The following is a 26,794-nucleotide window of genomic DNA, read 5'->3' on the forward strand; positions in this document are numbered from 1 at the left end:
TTTATGGAGAAGTAGGTGGAGACTCAACTCCAGGCTTCCCTGGTGGTTCGGTGGTAAGGAATCCACCTGCCCATGCAGGAGACATGGGTTTGATCCCTGGGTCAGGAAGTTCCCCTGGAGAAGGATATGGCAACCTGCTTCAGTATTCTTGCCCGGGAAATCACTTGAACAGAGGATCCTGGTGGTCTACAATCCATGGGGTGGCAAAGAGTCAGACATAACTTAGCGACTAAAGAACAAAAAGTAAGTGGATTCTCAGGGAAGCCATACGCCTTGTTAAATGCAGTGGGTCTCTCCTCAGATCTCAAGCTCTTTGCTTATGCTGCCTAAAGAACCCTTATCTTTGTACAGTTCTGTATTGATGTATTCTGTGAGGCAGTCCTGGAAAACGGAATGCTGTTAGACTTTGGAATCAGACGTGTATAATTTAAAAGGTGAGCTCCACACCCACTCCCAAAATCATTCATCCATTCAACAGATGTATAGGGTCAGTAATGAAGGGGGTGGGGGAGATTAGTTAGAGTCTTAGTTTGATAAGTTTGGCAGCCTACTGATGGTGGCAATGTTGCGAGTCAAACCCAAATTTGTCTGTCACCCAGGCTTGAACTCTTTGCACCTCCCCCTGCATTCCCAATGCAGTTTAGTACTATGTTGACTCCTGTTAGGCTAAAGAGCTCGTTTGACTTTGGAGGCAGTATATTATGGTAGTTAAAAGTGCGGACTGTGAAACAGGCTGCCTAAATTTAGGTCTCATCTCTGATACTTACTTTCTCTGAGATTGCGCGCGTGTAAATAACTTAAACTTTCTTTGCCTCAATCATCTTGTTGATAAAATGGGACTAATAATGAGTCCCTGCTTTATAGGGTTTTGTGAGAATTAGATGAGTAGAGCATGCATATAGTGTTTGGTCCATTCCAAGTACTTAAAGGATAATTATTGTCATTTTTTTCTGCAGGGCTTGTACATAGAACACTTTCATTTTAGAGTTAATGAAAATTGTTTTGTTTCCTAGGGAAAAAAATTAATGCACATTAAATTAATGATTTTAGAACTAGGAAGAAAAATGGAAAATAACTTTTAAAATACATAATGTTACCCTTTCAAAAACCCTCCAGCCCAATTAGGATAAGTGACCCCGAGGAACTAGAATAACCCAGCTAATAGCAGTATAATTACCAGTGGAACCCAGGAGATGACAGTTCCTCTTTTCTTTAAACTATGATGCTCCTTCTGCCTTTGTTAAATTTCATCTTCGCACAGTGACTTTGGGGGCTAAGGACAATGGAGAGATTCCTGGAGCCGCTGGTTACTGGCTGGATGACCTTGGACAAGTTACCTAAACCGTCTGAGCTTTGATTTTCTCATTTATGATAATATGGAGATAATAGTGCTTCCCTCCTTAGGTCTTCATGATCATAAACTATGATAATATTTGCAACGCAGGAGGTCTGGGTTTGATCTCTGGGTCAAGGAGGTCTCCTGGAGAAAGAAATGGCTACCCACTCCAGTATTCTTGCCTGGAAAATCTCATGGACAGAGGAGCCTGGTGGAATACAGTCCATGGGATTGCCAAGAGTCAGACACAATGGAGTTACTGAACAAAAACAATGGCTAAAAGCAGAGTCTAGTGTCATATATGCCTGGACCTGAGTCCCCCTCCCCTCACCATAGATATGTGACTGCTTGAAGATAATGACCTTCCCTAGACTTCCTCTTAGACCCTTGATCTGTATAGCAGGATTGCATTATCTCTGTCTTAAAGTTGACATGAATATTCAAGCAAATAATGCTTGTAAAGCACCAGATGCAATGTCTGGCATACAGTCAGTGCCCAGTAAATAATAACAGATGTAAATATAGTTGCAATTCCTCTCATTTTAATTTTTTTCAATATCTCTATGTGCTTAAAATATAGTTCTATAAAGCTAAGTCTCATCATTGGTTAATGGAGAGGAGGGACCAGATTCCAAGTCTCTGACACACTTTATATAATTACGCTCTTAAAATCCCAACATTTCACTAAACTCATTACTATTTTCTAACTTTTCTGTCCAGAAGTGAAGCGACAAGCCATCTAAAGTCACATAATTATTTAATGGCCCATCTGAAATGGCCCATTCTTCTGATTCTCAGTTTTCTATTCTTTCCACTATGAAAAATAGAAATGCCCAAATCCTCTTTTCAGAGTCTGGCTATTGAAAGTCATGAAGCATTATCTTCTGCCTTTCATATCATCCAGTAGTGTTTTAAGCCTCCTTGCCATGGCAACCATCAAAATACTAAGCCCCTCGAAGCAGAATTGGAAAGGCAACTCCAGCCCTGCTATTGTTCCTGCTGATGGATGGAACGGGGTAGAGCCAAGAATCAGTTATCACTGGTCCTCTTCCACTCAAGTGATGTAGCTCACACAGCCGCTGGACCAGAATTCAGTCTCCTCTAAGATGTCTTTGCTGTGTGGAATGTATCCTGTGATAGTTTCATGCTAAACATACAGCAAATAAAGACAGGCATAATCATGGTAGGTTATCCAAGACCACTTCTACTCATCCTTCTGTTTTCCCTCCCCTCCTTCTTCCCTCTCTTTGTTCCTTCCATTCTTCCTCTCTTTCTTTGTATGAGAATGATAGCATAGCCTCTAAACCATGTCAAGTCATGGTTTCAGATAAGAAGATAAACTCCAGCCATCATATTCCAAGCCTCTAAGACACCAGACACTGGACGTAATGAGAAATGTAATAAAAATATATCCAGATCATTTTCTTCTTGTTAGTCTCCTTCTTTATTTTATTTTTCCACTTCTGCTATCTTCAGCAAAAAGATGTGTGTGTATGCAACTCGTGTGGTGTGTGTGTGTGTGTGTGTGTTAGGGGGAGAGAGAGAGAAGTGTGAAGTTGTATCTGAAACAGACAGGTGATGCTTCAAAGGTGGTTTGCTACTTGCTGACCCTGAGGTGATAGAAACCAGCAGGGGGCAGGGGAGAGGGGAGATGGCAGGGACCAACAGCAAGAAGGCCTAAGGGCCGATGCAATTGCTTTAAAGCAAATTTCAAAATGATTTCCCAGTTTGACATTATGTATCTGGCTGTGCATCTTTTAAAGGAGGTCATTCCTAACGAGTCAGCAGAGGGAGGGGCTATACCTTTTCGAGCTGGGATTGTATGCTGGCACTATGATTAGCGCCAAGTGGAACAGTGTGTGGGGGGGGAAGGTTGCAGGTACCAGGCCGTGGCTTTGTTCTCCCGTCCAGATGTTGTGCCAGCTGCAAGGTCACCAGGGAACTCACGGACCCCACCTTCTCTACTTGTCTGATACATAGCTGGAGGCTCCTCTCTTCAGCTGCCCATCTGGCTCTTGGCACCAGGAAGTAAAATTATTATTATTTTTCCAAATGAAAGGCTTTGAATCACAGCTGTTAATTACCAAATGATTATTAAAAACACATATTGCCTACCGAGGTTTGAGAAGACCACTCATGCGTGCTGACTGGCCCCCTCTCAGGGATTCTTTACCTCAAACGTTGCACGTGTTTCTTCAAAGAGCAAAATGTGATTTTCCTATACATTCAGGCAAATGCGTGTAAGATGGGTGGTGGTGAGATTCCAGGGCACTACTTAAAGGAATACGGATGTTTTTCTCCCTACAGAATGTTCCAGAATCTCTCATTGCTAATCTTAGCCCATTACTTGAGTCGAATTACCTTCGTTCGGGGACCTTTCAAACACCTGCAGCCCCTTTGATGGTGTTGACTAAGGCATGGGTACCAGTGATGCCCGAGAGAGAGAGAATGAAAGAAAAGACCCTGCAGAAGGGCACTAATAAATTATGGATCTCGGCTGTCATGCTGAGTTGCTGGAACTCAGCTGAGGGACAGATGGAGGCTGCCTGAGCAGGCAGAGCCTGGGGGCGGGGACAGCAGCCAGCGAGAGTGGACTCTTTACATGTCAGGGGTGAGGACCAGGAATCATGGCTGGAGGGGAAGAGGGAGCAGGCTGGGAGCTTTGAGCTGTGAGTTGGAGAGAGTGGAGGGGAGGGAGCTCTGGACAAATAAGGGGCATCACATGGGCTTTCTGTCTTGAATCCCCGGTCCAGGGGACAATGTGGTCAGACCAGTAATTAAGAAGCATCACGTGCTTTTTAAGTTCTCAGCTTGGTGCTGGACATGGTGGTGAAGAGGGGCATTCGTGAAGCTTACACCCTAGTTGACCACAAAGACAAGAATGAATGCTCGTATACAGGGCAGAGAGGAAAGAAGTGCTAAATTCACACATTTGACAAACAGGTATTCAATATTCATCACCACATGAGTCAGATACTGTATCAATGAACAAAAGGAAAATATGAAGCAAGATCTCTGGTCTCTTAGCTAACATCCTCGCAGGGTGAGATGACCAATGAAAAATTTGAGGAAGTGAAATGTATACCATGTTACATGCAGATATAGCCAATGGAAAAAAAATCAGAAAACAGAAATGAGTCGTCTTGGTGGGGGCAAGCCTAACTGTAAGTAGTGTGACCAGGGTAGATGTCATAAAAGAAAGGATCTGCAGGAGGGGAGGGACCGAGCCACGCAGACCTCGAGGGAGCATGTGACAGGCTCAGAAAGCCATCCCAATGCAGGTGTTGAGGCAGGAGCAAGGCTGGCACGTTCTCCAGTCACTGGATGCGGTGACTAGAGTGCAGAGGGTGACAGGGACAGTGGGCGTTGAGCACATGGGGTCAGGCAGGTAAAGGGGAAGCAGTGTGCATGTAGGACCTTGGATGCTGTTGCGGAGACTGGGTTTTGCTAACAGTGAGGTGAGAACCCGCTGGATGGTCTTGATCTCAAGAGAGAGAGGATGGGACTGCCACTCTCAGGAGGTGACTCTGGCCCCCAGGGTTGGTTCTCAATTTTAGCAATCAGGGCCACATGCGGGGGCCAGTGAAGATGCGTGTTGCTGAGCCCAGCCCCAGATGCAGAGGGTCTGGGGTGGGAACTGAGACCTTGCGTCACGACCAAGCTCTGAAGCGGCGCTGCCGCCTCTGACCTCCAGGGGCATAGGTCAAGGCCTCTGGGAGAAATAGCTGGAACAAACGAAGCATCGGGAAGAGGTGGACTGAGCTTAGGTCCTGAAGAATAGGTAGGATGTGGACAGTGGAAGGCAGAATCAGTCAAGAAAAGAGGAATTACGTGAGCGAACTCAGAGCAGTGTGTTTTTCCTTTTCCATTTTATTTTCTGCTAAAAGATGGAGAGCAGTTTATAAAATGTGGGATGGGATTATTTATGTGGAACTCTGAGACCGTACCTTTTCTTTAAATTGAAGTTTAGCTCTTTTCGCTCTCAGTCATGGGTACACCGCAGAAGGATGTTATCATTAAGTCAGATGCACCTGACACCCTGTTACTGGAGAAGCATGCAGATTATATTGCATCCTATGGCTCTACGAATATTGCATGTCTGAATATTTGAGAATGAGTGGCATCTATTGGGGTTTGACCGTAATGGATCTCATGGGACAACTACATCGCATGAATAGAGAAGAAATTCTGATGTTTATTAAGTCTTGTCAACATGAGTGTGGTGGAATAAGTACTAGTATTGGACATGATCCTCATCTTTTGTATATTCTTAGTGCTGTTCAGATACTTACTCTCTATGATAGTATTAATGTTATTGACATAAATAAAGTTGTGGAATATGTTCAGAGTCTACAGAAAGAAGATGGTTCTTTTGCTGGAGATATTTGGGGTCCCACTAAGCAGCTGGTCTAACTGGAATTAATGGTCTGCTGGAAGTTCCAGCATGCACTGTGCTAGTTATAGCAGCATACAGGAGTACTGGAACAGAGAGGGCAAGTCTAAAAGATAAGGGCTGAATACAGTGCAGGCCGGAGAGACCAGCTGCTTCATGGGATGTGAAAATCTACCTTTATATAATAGGGAGAAATTGATACAAGATTCTCTTTTTGTGCGGTGGCAACTTTGGCACTATTGGGGAAGTTGGATGCTATTAATGTGGAAAAGGCAGTTGAATTTGTTTTATCATGTATGAACTTTGATGGTGGATTTGTTTGCAGACCAGGTTCTGAATCCCATGCAGGGCAGTTACCAGATGTATGCTATTCATGGTGGGTGTTGGCTTCCCTAAAGATAATTGGAAGGCTTCATTGGATTGATAGAGAAAAACTCCACAGTTTCATCCTAGCATGTCAAGATGAAGAAACAGGAGGATTCGCAGATAGGCCAGGAGATATGGTAGATCCTTTTCATACTCTGTTTGGAATTGCTGGATTGTCACTTTTGGGAGAAGAACAGATTAAACCTGTTAGCCCTGTTTTTTGCATGCCTGAAGAAGTACTTTGGAGAGTTAATGTTCAGCCTGAACTAGTGAGCTAGGTTATACCCCTTGATGGAGAAGTTGGTTAATATAGTTTTTATTGTGTTTTAACATTTCAGTAGTTGAAGTGCTTAACAAACTTAGTGACTCCCATGTTAATATTTTGTACATGAATTGTGTTAATTTTAATAAATTATATAATTATACATATTGTAAAAAAATAAATAAATAAATTGAAGTTTAGTTGATTTTTTAGTATTGTTTTAGTTTCAGGTATATAGCAGGCTGATTCACTTTTATATATATATATATATTTTTTATAAATATTTTATAGTTTATTTATATTATATATATATTCCATTATAGGCTATTACAAAATGCTGAATATTGCCTGTTGTGTTATACAGTAATTTATCTATTTTATGTACACTCGTCTATATGTGTTAATTCCATATTCCTAATTTATCCTTCCCCCTCCTTTCCTCTTTGGTAACCATATATTTGTTTTCTTTGCATATAGATTTATTTGTATTATTTTCTAGATCCCACATATAACTGGTATATAATATTTATCTTTCTCTGACTTACTTCACTTAATATGATATTCTCCATGAATGCTGCTGCAAATGGCAATATTTCATTCTTTCTTATGGCTGAATAATATTCCACTGTGTGTATGTATGCATATGGGGCTTCCCGGGTGGCTCAGTGGTAAAGTATCTGCATGCAATGCAGGAGATGTGGGTTTGATCCCTGGGTTGGGAAGATCCCCTGGAAAGGAAATGGCAACCCATTTTCCAGTATCCTTGCCTGGGAAATCCCATGGACAGAGAAGCCCAGTATGGCTATAGTCCATGGGGTCGCAAAGAGTCAGACACAACTTGGCAATTAAACAACAGCAGCAAATATGTATGCATATATACATGACCTCACCGCCCTGAGTTTTTTTATCTGCTTGACGGGGTCATGGTGAAGATTAAATGTGTTAATCCATGTAAAGCACCTGGGATGAGCTGAGTGGTCAGTACGTGTTAGCGTTAGAGCGACGACATAGGATGAACACTTGGTAAATACTGCTGGGGTCAATGCAGGCACTTGGGTGCTTGAGGGGACACCCTGTCACCCAAGAAGATGGGAGATTTAGACAACATCCCAATATCCCAATGGGATATTTATGAAAACAAGTTCATTTACAAAAATTGACATTGTTATTCACATTCTATAAACTTTACCCTTTTATTTTATTTTTTTATATAGTTCCTTTTAATAGGAGGATATTTGTTTTACAACATTGCGTTGGTTTCTGCCACACATCAACATGAATCAGCCATAGGTATACATATGTTCCCTCCCTCCTCATCCTCCCTCCCACCCCATCCCACACCCCTAGGTTGTTATAGAGCACCAGGTTTGAGCTCCCTGCATCATATAGCAAACCCCAACTAGCTATCTAGTTACCTGTGGTAATGTATGTTTCAATGCAACTCTCTCAATTCGTCCCAGTCTCTCCTCCCCTCGCTGTGTCTGCAAGTTGGTTCTCTTTGTCTGCGTCTCCATTCACACCATCTTTCCAGATTCCACATATATGTGCTAATATACGAAATTTGTCTTTCTCTTTGACTCAGTTCTAATGAGGTGGATGAACCTAGAGCTTAGAATAAATTGCACCCTTTTTTAAATTTATTTTTTATTGAAGGATAATTGCTTTCCAGAATTTTGTTGTTTTCTGTCAAACTTCAACATGAACCATCCATAGGTATACATATATCCCCTCGCTTTTGAGCCTCCTTCCCATCTCCCGCCCCATGCCTAGATTGGTACTGAGTCCTCTAGATTGAGGAGCCCCTGCTTGAGCTTCCTGAGACATAGAGCAAATTCCCATTGTCTATCTATTTGGTAGATATGGTAATGTAAGTTTCCATGTTACTCTTTCCATTCATCTCACCCTCTCCTCCCCTCTCCCCATGTCCATAAGTCTATTCTGTATGTCTGTTTCTCCAATGCTGCCCTGTAAATAACTTCTTCAGTACCAATTTTCTAGATTCCATATACGTTAAAATACGATATTTATCTTTCTAAAATATACCCTTTTAAAGTATACAATTCAGTGGGTTTTAGTATATTCATGAAATTGTGCAATCATAGCCACTGTCTCCAGAACCTGTTTTAATCACTCCCAAAAGAAAACCTGTATCTATTAGCCATCACTCACCCTCCCCGTCCTCCCAGTCCCTGGCACTCAGGGACTACTACTTTATTTCTCTGTGTGTGCTCAGTCATTCAGTTGTGTACAACTCTTTGCAACCCATGCACTATAGCCAGCCAGGCTCCTCTGTTCATGGAATTCTCCAGGCAAGAATATTGGAGTGGGTAGCCATTCCCTTCTCCAGGAGATCATCCCAACCCAGGGATCAAACCCAAGTCTCCTGGGTCTCCTGCATTGACAGGTGGATTCTTTACCACTAGCGCCACCTAAGAAGCCCCTTATTTCTCTTGGATTTGTTTATTCTGAACATTTAACTACCTGGGACTATTCTATATGTGGCTTTTGGTGTGACTTCTCTCATTTAGCCTAATGTTTCCAAGACTGATCCATGTTGTAGCGTGGATCAGAACTTCCTTCTCTCTCATGTCTGAATAATATTCAGTTGTCTGAATATATCACCTTTTATTTATCCATTAATTAATCAATAGAAAATTGTAATATTTTCCCTCTTTGGTTATCATTAATAATGCTGCTATAAAAAAAAACACAGTAACTAAGCCTCAACCTAAAGCCTGTACCTTAAACAAAAAATGAACTCAAAATGCATCAGAAATCTCAAAGTATACAATTATGGAACTTTTAAAAGTAAACATGGGAGGAAACATTTGTAATCTAGGGTTAACCAGAGAATTCTTATTCACACCAGAGCATCATCCTTAAAAACCTCTTATCTACAGTCATTATAGCACAATCCAGGGGTTTGTTTGCTTGTTTTTTGTTTGGTTGTAGGGGAAGGATTCTGAGTTTTCCAGTTTTATGGTTTTCTTTTACCCTATAGCTTCCCTGGTGTCTCAGACGGTAAAGAATCTGCCTACTATCGGGAGACCCAGGTTTCATCCTTGGGTTAGGAAGATCCCCTGGAGAAGGGAATGGCAACCCTCTCCAATATTCTTGCCTGGAGAATTCCATGGACAGAGGAGCCTGGCAGGCTACAGTTCATGAGGTTGCAAGAGTCAGATAGGACTGAGTGACTAACATTTTACCTTAGAGCACCCTAAATTTGCCTTCTTATTTTTCTCTTCCTTTACACAATTCTATTGCCAAGAGCATTTCTACCTTTCTTTTTGACCTTTTTTTCTCCCTTAGAGGCTTTGTGTTTTGCAAGTCCCCTTTAAATCTCTCCTAACCCTTTAAAGTGTTATCTCCTCTTTTAAATCACACCTGTCATTTTAAAGAGTACCTCCTCCTTTGAATCATATCGACTTAAAAATCTCTTTTCTGTAGATTACGCCCTGATCTGCCCAGACACTTTCTCAGTATTTTCAGATTTAGGATAGATTTAATATTTTTGGTGCTCATTGCAAATAAATAAAAGTAATGCAGCTATGAACATTCAAATACAAGTTTTTTTGTGGACAAGTATTATCATTTCAGGCTTCCCTGGTGGCTCAGTGGGTAAATAATCCACCTGCCAATGCAGGAAACATAGGTTTGATCCCTGGGTAGAGAAGATCCCCAGGAGGAGGGCATGACAACCCACTCCAGATTCTTGCCTGGAGAATCCTGTGGACAGAGGAGCCTGGCAGGCTACAGTCCATAGGGTCACAAAGAGTTGGACATGACTGAGTGACTAAGCATGCACTTTACCATTTCTCTTGAGTATATACCCAGGATTGGAATTGCTGGGTCAAATGGTGATTCTGTGTTTAACACTTAGGAGAACTACCAAATTGTTTTGCAACGTGGTCTCACCATTTTACCTTCCCTCCAGCCAAGGATGAAGACTCCAAGTTCTCATCCTCACCAGCACTTGTCAGAACCTGTCTTGATTACAGCCATCCCAGATGCTGTGGAGTGATAACCATGGTTTGGATTTCTATTTCCCTGATGGCTAATGACTTGAGGCATCTTTTCATGTGCTTATTGGCTATTTGCATTTTTTCAGCACATTTGTTATTAACATGATACATTTGAGATGGGAATGATAGATCTGAATATGCCCAGGGGGTAACATATGTCTTATAAAGTGGGCATGCGTGTGAGTGGATGAGACTGGACTTTGGGTTTTGTGATAATCATCACACGGTGGTTACTGAAGTTGTGCAGAGATATGAATTCTAGGAGGAGAAGAGCAAGGAATCCCTGAGCCTTGGGAAACATTCATACGTAGTGGGAGAGTTAAATGGGAGAAAGGGAAGAAGATAAATGATCGTCGATAGCCAGGTATGGATCTAGGGTACCTCCTGAAAAGCAAAAATCAAATTTTAAGGAATTCTGTTAGGATCAGTGAAATATCTGAGGTCAGTGGCTTCTCTCCAAAATAGAACAGTCCCCAAGAAGATTCCAGTTCCAGAATACAGTCAGTAAGATTTCATCAGGTTTTGTTATAAAAAAAAAGATAATAATTCTCCTTAGGGTATTATTACCCAGTGCTTCTGACATCAGATTGCTAGACCGCTTTTATTAAAACCAGTGAAATAACCTTAGAGATTCAGAATGTAGAGTTGTTTTCCCTTATAGTTTCTCAGGCCAGAAAAATAGTCATAGTTTAATGGGAGACCTGACTGTTGGTTCTAAAAATCTTTCAGGGTCCACAACCTTAACCGCCCCCCCCGCCATGTATTCTTTTTGTACCTTCATGTCCAATTTCTTGACCCTAATTTTGCTCTATTTAGAGAACTCCAAAGAAAATCATAAGCATGTGGGTCTTTCTCGACTTTATACTTATCTGGTTTCTTTAGATCAAAGGTATGTAGATCAGCTCCCATTTTCATGTTGCTCAAAATAACTCGTCTGGTTGGGCAGGTCAATGCTTGGTTTTGATGCCAATTTTCCATTTGTGTCTGAGATCAGAGCATTTCCTTGTATATGATGTTATCTAATCAACTCCAAATTCCTCTAAAAGGGCTCTTAGTGGTTCCTGCTTATCCCTCTTATTTCAGTGCATTTTATGCAGCTTCAGACACAACTGACACTCACCCAGGTCCATTAATGGAAAATAAAGGTCATGGCTGGGGCACCGATCATCACCTCTCCAGACTTCTGCTCAGGCTTGTGTCTGCGTATGTCAATCTTTTCCATTTTCTTCCTGATTTAGTAGAAGCAATCGTAACAGAATTGGCTCTGAATGTAGGCTGCCACGCTTCTTTGATGAAATTCACCAGCAGGCAGGCAGCAGGCTGGCTGAACCTCATGACTGAATTCACCCAAATGCATTTTCAGAGGCGAGGAGCCAGCCCAACACAGGCTCAGCGATGGAGAATCGCTCTTCTCTGGAGAAAACTCCATGGGCTGTGTCTGCTGGTGATGGTTGATATCTGCTTGGTACCTCGGTGATCCCTCTGCAGAATCAGCCCACCCTCACCCCAGCCGTGCCCCTCTCTGCACATCTGCTTGTCCATCTGATGTCCTACTGTGTGTGGTATAACAGGTCAGGAAAAGGCATGCCTTTTCAAATTCCACTATCTCAGCAACGTCTTAATTGGGTGACTTTGGGCATATTTTATGTGAACGCTCCAGGCCTCCGTTTATTCTTCGGTAAAGTGAAGATAATTAAGGAACCTGTTTCATAGGGCTGTCGTGAGAATTAATGAGATAAGCTGTAGCAAGTTCTCAGTACAATAGAAAGTGCAAAATCCAGCTTGCGTTTTGTTATTTATTAGCCCCATTTGTTATTTATTCACCCAATTGTCTAAGCCGGAAACTTGAGTCTGTATACATACCCACCTCTCTCCTCATCCCCTGTCCCATTGGCCTCCTTTTCCTGGTCATGCTGTGACAGTCACTCTCCAGATCCATCGCCACCTCTGTTTCCCGCTGCCCTGCAGTTGCTGAGGCTCTTAGCACCTCCAGGGTTCTGCTGGTCTCCCTCCCAGCCCTATTCCTTCTCTCTCTCCACTGTCATCAGACACGTCGAACTGAACATTAACTTTCTCACTGTGAGATTTCCTTGGGGCAAATTTTAAGGCAATATATCGATTGTAATTTTAATAAAATCCCTCTCTCCCACTTTTGATTTTCATGGGTCTTTTTGTCACATGAAGTCTCATAATCTCCAGCCTGGGGCTATATTCTTCAGTCCTGTTTGCATCATTAGGTTTGTGTATCCTTTTTCTCTCTTTTTTATTATTTGAATTCTGGAAGTATGATAACATATTTACAGGAGATTTGGAGAATATAGAACAAAGTTACATATAATTCAGCTATATATTACAATTATTTTTTAAGTAGATAAATTAAGATTTTTAGTTGAAGTTTCAATATCAATCTCTCAAATAATAGTAGAATGAATAGACAGAAAAGTATTAATAGAATGACAGAGCAGATCTGAAAAGTACTATGAACCAATTTGACATAACTAAGATTTATACAAATTTTCACACAACAGCAAGAAACAAATTCTATTCAAGTTCCCATAGACTATAAACACTGGAGACACTGGAACATATCCAGGGATATAGAACAGGGTGCAAAAATTTTACGGTCTAAAAGTACTGAAATCATACAGCGTCTATTCTCTTATTGCTGTGGAATTATGTTATAAGCAATATCAAAAGCTATTTGGAAAAAACACATATTTTCAAGTGAAATGTGACATTTGCCAAGAGAGGTTTATGCATTCTTAGAAGACAGGAGTATTTGTGGATGATGTCTATTTGTGTGGGCATTTTTCATTTTCCAGGGCACATGGTCCAGGTCTGTAGATGATGCATATTTTTCCATATGCATTTTTACTATTTCAAATATTATTTTAATTATACTCCTGCATAAAACAAGACCCATGCTATCATAATTACATACATATCATTACATGATAACGAATCACATGTCAATTTTATAAAGAATATCTAAACATTAAAACACTGATTTGTTATTGAAAGCAGAGTAGGATAAAAAAAATGAGCTATAATTTTCATTTTTATTAAAGAGCTATCCCTCCGAGAAGAATCAAATCAATTAATAATATTCACAACTATTACATCCTGCAAATAATATATACCTGGGAAAGTTACAAAGTCTCATGTGCTTTAGTCATTTGTTCCTACTTACATGTTTTGGTTTCTTTTTTGATTGATTCTGTTAATATAATGTTTTTACATTAACACCATTACAGTGATAATCACTTATTAATTTATAGCATTAATGTGATAAATCTGATTTTAAACTAAATAGTAAAGCTTTGATTTAATGAAAAATGACAGATACATTATTCTTTTACAAAGAAATTTTGCTGTTTCCCCATCTCCATAAAGTGAAAGGGTTAGTTGCTCAGTTGTGTCTGACTCTTTGTGACCCCATGGACTGTAGCCTGCCAGGCTCCATGAAATCCTCCAGGCAGGAATACTGGAGTTGGTAGTCATTCTCTTCTCCAGATCTTCCCGACCCAGGGATTAAACCTGGCTCTCCTGCATTGCAGGCAGACTCTCTACCATCTGAGCCACCAGGGAAGCCCATCTCCATGAGTTAAATCCAACTCCCCATAGCATGGCATCCAAGATGGACCTACTAATCCAACTTCCTCCTTCCTTGCTCTACTAACCAGGACCTTGCCCTCTAGTTTTCTTTCCTGTTTTTTTTTTTCCTTCACCCATTTAACCTCATCACATTTTCCCATGCCCCTATAAGGCCTCTTTTAATAGCTGCATAATGATCTATCATATTGTTAGGCCATAATTTATTATAACATCCTCCTACTGTTGATCATTAAGATAATTTCCAATGATCTAATATTATGAATAATGTTATAAAGAGCATCATTGTTCATTAATTTTTTTGTCTACAATAATAGATAATTGTTTTGAGTAACTTATTGATGACCTGAAAATGGGCTTAAAATAGCACTGAGCAGTGACTCCTGTCCAATATAGACACCAGACAGCAAAGTACCCACATGGGGCAGCGGCGGAGCAGGAGGCAGGGGGCAAGGGAAGATGAGGACAACCATGTTAGTCAGTGAATTCCCATCCGTCATTCTGCCATCTCGTCCCCTAGCCTGGAAGCTGACTTGTCCTTTGCGGATTCTTTACCATCTGAGCCACCAGGGAAGCCCTTTAACCGGAAATAAACCTGGATTTGGAGTGGCTGAATTACCATCGTAATGCAGCTGGAACATTTGATTAAGTCCACCTAAGGTCCCAGTACCACCCCCTTTTCCTCTCTGACTTTGATTGACACCTTTCTGCTTTAGTGAGTCCTTCCTTCCTCCTTCCTGCCTACCTGCCTTCCATCCTTTCAGCAAAGGTACACTGTGGGCCAGATACGTGTTTCCTACTGTGTTAGAGGGACCCAGAGGTGAATGAGACTCGGCCCCATCCTAAAGGAGTGAACCTCATCATTTGTCATTCGAAGGACACAGAGTCAAGAATTTGGCTCCTGTCTCTAATTCTACTGCCCATGTCAGTGACTCCCAGCTCTACTTTGAGCTTGTATTGCCCTATTTTCTCTAAATTTAGGGTAGAGACATTGTTCACACCCAGACTCCTCCCCTTACACTACCCTAAGATATGTGAACATGCACAAGTTACATTTCTCTAACATGCTCCCAGCTTCCAGATGAAAACTACTTCATTACCGCCACGACTAGTACCACTATTAATAATCCAATAACAATATCCATATGACCAGCAGCACAGTATTCCCTCTGCCACTCCTCACAACAGTTATTATTTTATCTCTTTTTATTATTTCTCCACCATCACCCGGGGGCCGCTCAGAAAATTAAAATCCAATAATAAGAATGAAGAATAATTAAAATAACACCAAGAACAATAGAAATGAGATGACAAATACTGAGAGAGCTAAGAAAATTCAACCAAGGGGCTAAGTTCCCTGCGAAAGGTGCTAATAAGATCGGCCAGGAAGATGTGACAAAATCCTCCCAGAGAGCTTGAAAATTCTCTGCTTCTTACTCAATGGCCTTTTTGCCACCGAGGTCTCAAGAGGTGGTAGGATGTATAACACTTATTTAGCTGATCCTGCCAAAAATGTGCTGCAAAGGCGAAAAAAAGATCAAGGAAAGGAAGGACAACTCTTTCATTATGAGAGCCACACTGAAGAATATTTCCCCTCTGGCTAGACGCTGGCGAGACTCCCAGGCTCCCTCTCAGCTGTCCAGTTCCTGCGAACGCTTTGCAGGGCTTATGGGGAATTTTACACTGTATTTCCCACTACATTCTGTGCACCCTTATTGAATCTGACTCTCAGTTTCTCCATCTGAGAAATGGATGCAATTACCAGGCATACAACTCATGAGAAAAGTTGGGTTATATGGATGTTTCTAAATGAAACATACTATTGTAACACAACAGTCATTTTGATGAAGCACCTGGGTATTGAAAGTCCAAGGGGATGGCAATTTACTGTCTGAAACAAAATCAGGAGGAAAAAAATAAACAGAATAGTCAAGTTCTGTTTTGTGTATCCTGTGGCAAGGTGTTTGGCTTTGAATACCTTTAAAGTTTTACCTTTAATTGACCCTCAATCATGGCTATGTTTACTGGATGCTTGGCAGTTTCTTTGAGGGCTTTTGTGTTCTGTAACACAGTTGCTCCTTCTGTTAATTTTATGACAAAGATGAACATTGCCAGGCCATGCACATGTTGGTATAGGAGCACTGGAGTGGGAGTCAGAGACCTTGGCCACACCCTAGGTTTTCCATTCTAGACAAATGTCTTGGGTATGGTTGAGTCGTCTGTGTAAACACTCAAAGCAGTAGCTGTTGTTGTTTAGTCTCTAAGTTGTATCTGACTCTTTGCCACTCCATGGACTGTAGCCCGTCAGGCTCCTCTGTCCATGGGATTATCCAGGCAAGAATACTGGAGTGGGTTGCCATTTCCTTCTCCAGGGGATCTTCCTGACTCAGGGATTGAGCCCATGTCTCCTGCATTGCAGGCGTATTCTTTACCACTGAGCCACCAGGGAAACCCCAAAGCAGTAGAATCCTCCACAGATTTCATTTCCCTGTGTCTCAGTTTTGTAACATACCAAAAAAAAAAAAAAAAAAAAAACGGTAGGGCATTGGATAAGCTGTTCCTCTCAACCCTGATTTAATTCCCACTATTTCAAATGGGAGAAATGGATCTAGGAAAGATGCCTTGTCCTCAGGCGGATGCCTCAATTGGATGCTGGAAATCTACAACCCTGGGCAGCCAGTCCTAGATTCCAGAGCTATTTCCACAATGCAGAAGCTACTTACTATCCAACAAGCCATGGAAATAGTTATGCCTCTCCTCTACCAGCTCACACACCTTTATCTGTCCTCCACCCATCTGCCAGGTCTATTCCACTGCCCACACATTCCAAAGTCCTCACCAGATGCATTCGGTTAGGCAGCTCTGGAAGTGGCATCCTCTGCCCAAGACAAAGTCAGCTCTGCTGAGGAAGCACTGAAGCACCTGGGAGGGCCCGGGAAGCTCCGCCCACTGCCTGCTCTGGCTTCTCCTAACATCAGTCAGGCCAGTGTTGGCTGCTCCTGAGAAAGGGATCTCACTTTTTGTTCCATCTCATTTGACACTTTAGCAGCTGGAGATGATGGGAAGCCAGTGATCTGTCAGCTCCCAAGATATGTAACATATCTGCCGAACACTGCTTACTCCCTGGCAAGGCAGCCCAGAACACAACAAAGGAGAGAGAAAGAGGTAGATGATCAGCTTAATGCAAGTTCATTAAAGTCCTGCAAAACTCCCCCTGGCTTCTCTTTGGGCAGCACAGAGGGAGGAAGAGATGAGGGAGGAGAGGATCACCATCTCTGCTTCTGTCCTGGAAGGAAGTTTGTCTATCTCAGCTGAGAATTCAGTGTTGACCCATCACATCCTCATGTATTATTGAGACATGGCTTTACTTTATAAATAAGCCATTATTTCTGTGCAGGGACCACTGCCATGGCAAGAACCCTGCACATAATAACTGTCCTTGGGGAGCTTAAAGTTATACCTGCTCCTTCAAATGCAAGAGAGTGCTCTACATTTAGAATTTAGAAAATTGACATCCTGTGAATGTCAGGCTGTCAGGCTAATGGTGTCCAGGGGAGGAGGGCAGGAACGGACACTCACTGGGTTCTGATGTATTGATATCTGGCACTAGATAAGGTGTCCTCTTAAATGTGGCAGCTCACATAAAAGGGGACCGTTGGTCATGTGAGATGAGCCCCACCCACTTTGTGCAACGAGGGCTAAGAAAAGGCAGTTGGGAGGTTTCTAGGTAGGCTGGAAGGGGAGGGGCACAGTAGCTGGACTGGGAGGGGTCTCACCCCTTCCCCTTAGGATCCACTCCAGGCTGACCACAAACAGCTCACATCAAGGAGAATCTCTGTTCTGAAGTTCAGTTAGCTAGCTTGTTCCGCTACACGTCTCAGTAGAAGAAAACCCATTCATGCTATTTGTTTTACTGCCCCTCTGTTTTTATCTGGTATAAACTGTGTTGATTTTTTCAGCATTTTCTTATTTGTTATTTCATTTGCCCTCCAGAACTCAGAAAAGAGCATCAGACATCATTTTCCTTCTCCCTTCCTGATCCCGGGCAAGATGAATGGATCTGGTTTTATGATGTCTGTACTCTCTGCTCCCTTTCCCCTTTTTCTTTCTCTTTTATGTGCCTCCTACCCCTCCCTCCCCTTGGCTTCCGCAAATATCTTCCGCTTAGAATCTGATTCTTGGTTGCTGCCCTCGAGTGAGGCAGGGAGGTGTGGGGGGAGTTCCCATTCTTCTCAAACTCTGTCAGAAATATTAATGCCCAGTACAAGGCTGACACCCCAGGGCCCGGGGTTGTATCTGCTGCATTTTCTCTTTCTTGTTCAATTCAGTTTCAGGAGTTACATGGTTTATTTTTTGATATGAAAATTAATTTCTGGACAAGAAGAAATATGCCTGTACAGGGGCCAAATTTGTGTTTTCTCACCACATGGTTGTAATTCCACTGTAGCTCAAACCAACTCTCCATCCTCAGGGTTTTTTCCCTCTCCGTGGTCCTGAGGTTGCAGGGGCGGCCCAGAGCAGTGGGGTTTCACATAGCAGCGGTGCAAGGGGTTGGCGATGGATGGGCTGGGTTAGCCATCATTCCCAGGCCCCTCCCCTCAAATTCTTTCTCTGGATGGACATGTCCAATCCATACAAACACAGAAGAAGCTGGTGCTCAGGTCTCTGGCCACAGTGGGGGTTGGGGGAGGTTGGTGGCGATGGAGGTTCCCTTTATTCTGTTAGTTGCAAGCATTTCACTCCTGTGCTTTGAGATGTTGGCAACAAGAAGGGTTTGACACATTTCCCGTGGTCCCTACACATTGCCCATGACCGCCCTGCCTTCCAAAAGCGTGTGTTCACCTGCTAAGAATGGTCACTGTGAATTAATATCAAGGTAAGAACTTGTGAAATAGGGCAGAACCAACAAGAAATTTTCCAGAGTAATAAAAGTGAAGTGACTTTTAGGTTGTATTCAATATTGTGACTTCTAGAGGAATTTCCAGGAAAAAACCATGGCCTTTCTTCATACCCCAACTCCCACAGCTAATTCTAAACTGCTTATATATATATATATATATACATACATACATATATATATATACACACACACACACATATATATATGTAGCTGTACCACTGTTTGGTATAATTAGATATATGGTCCTCAGGTGGACATGTAGTCTTGTCTATAAGCCATGTATCTCTCCCCAAAGAAACCTATTTGATTCTGACAACTACAAGGTGAATACAAACTATTTATTCACATTGTAGCTAGCATTCCTCCAATATCCCCATAATATGTTGGGTCTGAATGATTTGTGTATGGAGAGAGGGTTGTTCAGACATACTTTATACATTGGAAAGTCAACCCGGGAGGTGTAGACAACTCTCATTAAGTGAGCCAAGGCTCAAAATGAGGTTACATGTTCTTGCAGATTGAACTGGGGGCCGAGGGACGTGGGCTCCGATCTCTCCAGTACTGTCATTGGTTCCCAGCGGCTATTCCTCTTTTTTCCATCTGCCAAGTGAGGTGAGGTACCAGTCCCTTTCCACACACCCTGCTCACGGCAACATCTTAAAGGTGATTGAGCTTCAGTGCCTCCCAGACAGAAAAACTCTTTCTCACACCCCTACTCCATCACTGTAATTATTATTATTTTTTTTTCAATGAATCAAATTATGGTTGGATGACTTTTGAGAAGTCAAAACAGCAGACTTTTTTGGAGTGGAATAAACATAAAGGATGGGTTTTGGAATCGAGCAATTTAAGATTTGCATCCCAAAGTTACCACTTACTACATTGATGGGCAAGTTACTCAGCCCCTGGGAGCTTTATTTTCCCACCTAAAAAGTGGGGGTATGTGCCATTTATGGAAAGTTACAAGGGTAAGTAACCATCTTTATTATGTCAGTACTCTTTCAGCACTGGGAGAAAGAATTCCATGTTTAAGTTGCTTTGTAACTACAGGGAACCTCTTACCACCACACACTGGTTGCAGTTTGCCTGTGCCTCTTCTGTAGCTTCTGATGCCTGCAGAAGCTTCCAGAATCCAGTGAGCTCAGCGCCACGGAACTGAGAAATGTCTTATGCTGAGCCCCGTTCTGTGCCTCCGGGTCCAGGGCAGGAAGCCACTGCTTGTCCCTGAAGGGCTCTGCTCCCGGTTAGAGTCCCCGTGTTTGTCCCCAGGAGAGGAGGAGCGTGACAGTGTAACAGTAGGTCTCAGATGGGAAAATGCAGCTGCCCAAGGATGCCTGAGGTTCTGGTTTCTCTTCACTCCTCAATACAGACAGACACCCAGCAGCCGGCTGGAGGTGAAGGCTCTGCAAAAATCGCCAGTGAAGGGCTCAGGTGTACGGGAAACACCAGGAATGAGGAGGGAGCTAACTGCCCAGCCCTGAGACCCAGGAGTGCGATTATCTGACATTTTGGCTTAATGGAAAAATCGATGGTTTAGGAGGTGCCTCTGGGTTTGAAGCCTCCTTCTGACAGGCCCTTGAGCAGAGTGCTGAGTCAGCGGCTTTCTTCACAGACTCCCAGTTTTCTTCTTGACAAGATCAGACTAATAGTTCCCTCACGGGGCTATGAGGTGAGTGTTCAAACCCCAGCCCAGCCAGTGAGCACCTCCAGGTCTCTGGGAAAACTTCTTACAGCTGTCTGCCTGTTTCCACATCTGTGAAACCAGGACAATATTTCTTGCCTGTCTCGCAGGGCATGGTAGGGAATCAACTGTATGATGTACCCAAGCACCTGAACTCATGAACAGTCCACAAATACACCCCCTTTAAGTGGCAATTATGGATGCTATTATTTTATTGATTTTTGCTTATTATACACAAGACTGGATAACTGTGCATGCTGTCACTCAGTAATGTCCAACTCTTTTGCAACCCCATGGACCGTAGCCTGCCAGTCTCCTCTGTCTGTGGGATTTCCCAAGCAAGAGTACTGGACTAGGTTGCCATTTCCTCCTCCAGGGGATCTTCCCGATGAAGGGATCGAGCTGCAATGGCCCACATCTCCAGCATTGGCAGGCAGATTCTTTACCACTGTGCCACCTGGGAAGCCCAGACTAGATAGTCCTTACCTACAAATTGGACTAGATTAGGACACCAGTTGAACCAAGTGTGTGCTTTTAAATGGCTCATACTAGGTAAAATTCCTAGAGAATTTTTATTTTCTGAGTTTTTTTTTCTTGACTCTGGACCTTCCTTCCTTAAATTCATGATTCTCAATCTCCCTCCCTCTCTCTCTGTCCTCCATGCAGTAAAACAGAGCTGCAGGCGGTCAATTTCGAGTCAGTGGGCTGTGGAAAGCAGTTAGAATAATAGTTTATTGACCCTGAATGTGGCAGCTGTGACTGAGGGCAGGCTAGTCTCGGGCACAGTGTAATCGTCACGAGGGAAGTTTGATCATCTTTGATCGTGTCAGCTACCTTTAAGAAACAGGATGTTTGCAGAGGAACGTGGTGAGTACAGCCAGAGACCAGGGAGATGGCCTCCCCAGAGAAGGTGGGGCTTGGGTGGAGAGTAGGCAGGCGGACCACAGGGGTGACGGCTTGCTCTCTGCGCCTGCGCATTGACCTGGCCTCCCCCATTCTCGGTGTCTGAGCGCTGAGCAATGACGGGTGCTCTGAGGTCCACTGGGGATGCTAACCCTCAGTTTCAATGTGTCAGAGCCACAGAAGGACTCTCTGCTTTTCAGATCATCTTTTGCAACTGGGATTGTTCCTAAATGCTGGCTGGCCTTCTTCCTTCACTGAGATGATCATGAACCTTCTGATGGAAACATAATTAGGAAGTAAAATATATTTAAGCTAATTTAATATTTCAATATTACAAACAAACTTTTTGCAAGCATAATTTCAAACAAGGGAGATAGTTGAAGAAACTCAAAGAGACAGGAGAGCATGAGTAAGTGAATGAGTAAACGATGATTTACATTTTGCCTAATTTGTGAGCTACATAATCAAATAAGAAAACAAGACTCTATAGTCATCGAATAGCATATATTTAATAAAGAAACTCAAAATGTATTAGTTCTGGGTAAAATGGGTTGTGGCCTTTAGAAACTATTTCTAAATAATATGTTACCTCATTCTCTAAGTGACGTTTTTACTTCATTGGTTGTGCTTATATTTATTCCCTTTGTGATCCTTGAGTTCAACTACCTATATTGGGGGAAAAAAAACATGTAAATGTATTTTTTCCTTTTTAAAAGAAAGTACCAATACAACTAAAGAGCACATGGGTCTTTCTTGGTATCTGCCATCTGCATTGTGGCTGGAGCAACAACTTGTTGGGATCCCAGAAACTGGGATTACAGCTAAAGAGCCTCCAATATTAGATAAAAGGCACTTATGTCAGTTTCAAGATGTTATGAGCTCTGAGTGAAATATATGAGAGAAGGGGCATGAATTATTTCTTTTCATTTATTATCTTTTCACTAAGAGCAGGGGAAGTTCTGGTGAACAAGCTGGCCAGGTAAAAACCAATGTAAGGAAAACTGACTGCTCTGGGAGAAACAGAAAAGGGGCTGTATATTCAAGTAGAATAGAATCTAGTTGAAGGGTGAGAAGATAGAAATGAAATAATAGTTTGTTTTTCATAGCGACAACCCAGCAAGTGCACAAATTAAATTTGTATGAGCTGAATCCCTAAGTACCGACTGTCTCTAAAGAAATGTGTGAAGAAGCATCTCTGAAGGTTGACACAAGAGGCTGATGGATTCAACTTCACTTTTGTCAACTGTTTATGCATTTATATGAACCATCTGAGGTCTTTATGCTTGATTGTTCAGTCAATTATTGCAAGAAGGGATTTCAGAAAAACCATCTCTGTCTTTTTTGTTTTTTCCCCTGCTCATGAAGTATGCAATTGTTTCCACAAGAGCTGAGACATGGTGCTAACCTCACAGGGCACATGCAGAAGACTTAACAAGTTTTAATGAACATTTTTCTTATTGTGTATTTCACTGACTACTGTTAACATTGTTTTTTTCACATTTTAAAATTAATGATTCTTGGTTAGGATAGATCCATGTCTGATGTCTGATAATTATTTAAGAAACAATTTTGCAGAGTTAGAAGGGAAGTAAAGATAAAGTGTGTTATGAGATTTCCATTTACAAAATTTCCTTTTAAAAATCAACACCCTATTTTCTAGAAACCAGAGATGGCAAGTTTCTGCACAAACTGTGAAACAAAATAAAACCCAACAAAATGTAAGGATAGGACCTTCTTAGTACTCTTCCTCAGAAGGGTAATTTGCTAATTTGCTATGTGGATTTTCTCTCTTTTTATTTATTTTTGGCTGTGCTGGGTCTTCGTCGCTGCTTGGGCTACTCTCTAGTTGCTGTGCATGGACTTCTCATGGCTGTGGTTTCTATTGTTTCAGAACTTGAACTCTAGGGCACATGGGCTCAGTAGTTGAGAGCACAGGCTCAATAGTTGTGGTGAACAGGCTTGGTTGCCCCATGGCATGTGGAATCTTCCCAGAGCAGGGATCAAACCTGTGTCCCCTGCATCAGCAGGCAGATTCTCAACCACGGGGCCACCAGGGAAGTCCAGTGTGGATTTTCACTGCATTCAGGGTCATGAATTCAATGAAACTTAGTCACCAAAGGCAGTGTCCCTACTAAATGCTTGGCCAGAAGAAAGGTACGTCTGGCAGAGGACATCCCACTTCCCAGATGTATTGATATTTGCAAGTCTTTGGCCCTTTGTAAGCCATTAGCCCTTTAGTTCCATATCTCAAGAAGAACAGGCAAGAAGCAATGAAAAAGTTGGGAAGCTGTGTGAAACGGTGGAAATAGCTGTTTTTATTTTTCCAAAAATGTGTACACTGTTCAGCATGAACCAGATAAATCAGAAATTCATCTAGAGTTTTTTAACCCTGGGCAGTGCTGTTACATCGAGGACAATCTCCAGTTCCTAGACACCATCAAATCTGCTCATTTCTGGCACCCCAACCAAATACAGTCTTGTTGATCATTTCTGTTTTCCTCAAGGTTTCTTGTGACTTCAATCATCTGCCTGTATTTGATTGGCTTTTAGGATGAAACCTCAATGTCTTTTTATACTGGGAGCTCTTGATGTTCCAAACTTAGTCCATTTTAGGGAAGCAAGTCCTATTCTATCTCCTATCTTTGGAGACAACTGATTTTCTTTGTCACCTGAACCAAGCCTCTTTACCTTTCCTGATTTTCCCAACTGTGAATCCGAGGTAATTATTCCTAACCTGAAGGAGTCGTCAAGAGGATCAATTTGTTAATGTTTATAAAGTACTTTGGATACATAAAGTGCTAAGTATTATTAAATTCCATACAAATAAATTGAAATCTAGACTCTAAAGGGACTAAATAATTGACTTTATTCTTGTGAGTTTATAATATTTCAGCAAATCTACAAAATGTGGGTATTTTTTCTATCTTACATTTGTATGGATATTATTATTGTTTGCAATACAGAGCATGCAAAGCAACCCCTCCTTCCTACTCAAGTTAATAAAAACGTAAAAGAAATGACTGTCATTATAAGCACAGTGAGTGTCCCAGGGGAAATATCCCCCAATTTCAAACATTGCTGGCAATTTCCTCTTCCAGCCGTCTACAGAAAATCTGCCCCTGAGAAGGTAAGAGGAACCGAGAAGGCAATTAAGGAATTGAATGTGGATTAGACAAGCAATGTTAAAAACTCAAGAATCTCCTAATTATGGTGCTTTCTAGACTCTGAAACAGTTGGGGTAAATATGCAAACTTAAGGTGCTTGCCCTCGAGTCCAGTTTCTTCAGGACCCGGGTACAGACGAGGGCCCTGGTTGCACTTTGTTCAGCCCCAGGGATGTTCAGCCCCTGGTGACCACATGTCCCTCTGACATCACCACACTGCCCTGTCTCATCCCCGCCTGTGGCACGCCAGGGTTACTGAGATTCCATAAATAGTAGTCCACCAGGGCCGCAGGCTTACATGTGTGCTCACCTCTGGGGTAAATGCAAGCACTGCCCGCTGACACGGTCCCTTGATGAGGATGGCTGAAGCCGGAAGCAGTCTCCGCCAGTTATAAAGGGGTGATGTTCTTATTTTTAGGGGGGCTGCTTTGAGTTTTAGTTGTGGCATGTGGGATCTTTCCACATGGCGCACAACTCAGTTTCCCTGGGGCATGTGGGATCTTCGTTCCTCGACCAGGGATCAAACCCACAGTCCCCTGCAGGGGAAGTGCAGAATCTTAACTATTGGACCAGCAGGGATGTCCATAGGGTAACACTTTTAAACAAACCCTGGCCCACAAAGCAGTGACTTCCGCTGGGGTTGTGATGACTTGCTGATTGGTGGGGCCTCCAGAGACCACTCTGTGACCTTAGAGCTGTGGGTGACAACGATGACTTCTTCCATCGCCGGGGCTGTTTCCTGGAGCTGTCCTATGGGGTGTGTAGGATTCCGCCAGAGAACAGAGCATCTGGGTCCTGCCTGCAGTGGGGGCTGGGAGGCCCATCGAGAACCTGAGTGAAGGACTCTTTCCCTCAGGCTCCTCCTCTTTCAAGCCGAGAGGGTTATTGAAGCTACTCCCCACCTTCTAGGATGAGGAGAACGTGGTACAATAACTGTGAAGGCATCGGAAAGCATCCACGCCCTGTGCAAATATGATGGATCCCATGGGAAGCACCCTTTCTCCTGTGAGCAGAGTCATCTCCCTGGCTTAACAATGCCTCAGGCTTCAACGCTCCATCCTCCGCTGCTGTGGTTCACTCCTGGGGAACCTCACATCCCGACAGATAATAAGTGAAGTTTTAGCACTGAAATAAATCCCTCTCATTGGGCATAAGAAACCCCGTTTTATTATTTTTCTTTTAATTTCACCAAAGGAAGAATTTCAGGGGCATATGTTCCTTTTCTTATGGGTGCCTATTTTTCTGCTTTTAGCCTGGGCTGCTGGGTGGTCCAGTGCAGGGGGCAGGGCTCTGAAAGGGGCCCTGAGGGGTTCCAGCCCCTGGGCCTGTGTCATCACTCATCTGAGGACATTTCATTTGCCCTCTCCAGGCATCTTTATATCCTCCTGCTCCCATGGATAACCAGAAGGATAAAATAAGTGGATATGATGGAGAACAGGAAAACGTCTTCCTTCTAAAGGTGACTTTCAGGGTTGGAGAGATGTAATTTATTTCTCTGTGGCAACCATCGGGGATGTCGTCCAGAGCTGGTTGGTACATTTCCTGCCTGGGACTGGGGCACAGATTGCTCTTTTTCAAGCCTGGGAAAGTGACACATTGCCCAACTGGGCGTTTTATGTTGGTTTGTGTAGCCGAATTGGTGCAGTGGAAATTTCACAGACAGGAAAGGAGGAGACCGCAAAAGGAAAGAAGACAGCTGCTCAGAAATTCCTTTCTTTATGATGCACCCAGGGTCTAAGCTGGCCTTTCTCGATCCTTGCGACATAATTTTCCCCATCAAGATAAGCATGAAGTGTGTTGTCAGTCTCTGCCTGTACAATGCAGTTTCAGGTTGTGCTCAGATAAATAGAACTGTGAGTTTGCAGAGACATTAATAAGCCTATGCATTTAAATAACCTTTATCTTCCAAGGAGCTCAGAGCATTATAAATGATGGGATGTTGCTTTTATTTTTTTTTTCCCTGCTTCAGACACTTAGCATTCTTATAAAACCTGAAATTTCAGTATCATCCTTCATGAGTCTAGTGTACCATCAAGAAAAAAAGAGCGATAACAAAGATGTCAACAAATTATTATAACAAAGACTCAGTGATACATACAGAAAAAAGGCAGAAGACTGGAGATTAAATCTCGACTAAGTCATGGATGTGCTACAGT

At 42.6% G+C, this 26,794-nt stretch overlaps 1 protein-coding gene and 1 pseudogene across 3 annotated transcripts in view; both read left to right on the forward strand.

The window, feature by feature from the left end:
- NTM (neurotrimin) overlaps positions 1-26,794 on the forward strand; it is a 930,062-nt gene that overhangs the window by 330,196 nt on the left and 573,072 nt on the right. The gene's annotated exons all lie outside the window — the stretch shown is intronic.
- Positions 5,324-6,520, forward strand: LOC122674656 (annotated as a pseudogene).

The sequence above is a fragment of the Cervus elaphus genome, chromosome 2 (genome assembly GCF_910594005.1).
Source record: "Cervus elaphus chromosome 2, mCerEla1.1, whole genome shotgun sequence".
Lineage (NCBI taxonomy): Eukaryota > Metazoa > Chordata > Mammalia > Artiodactyla > Cervidae > Cervus > Cervus elaphus.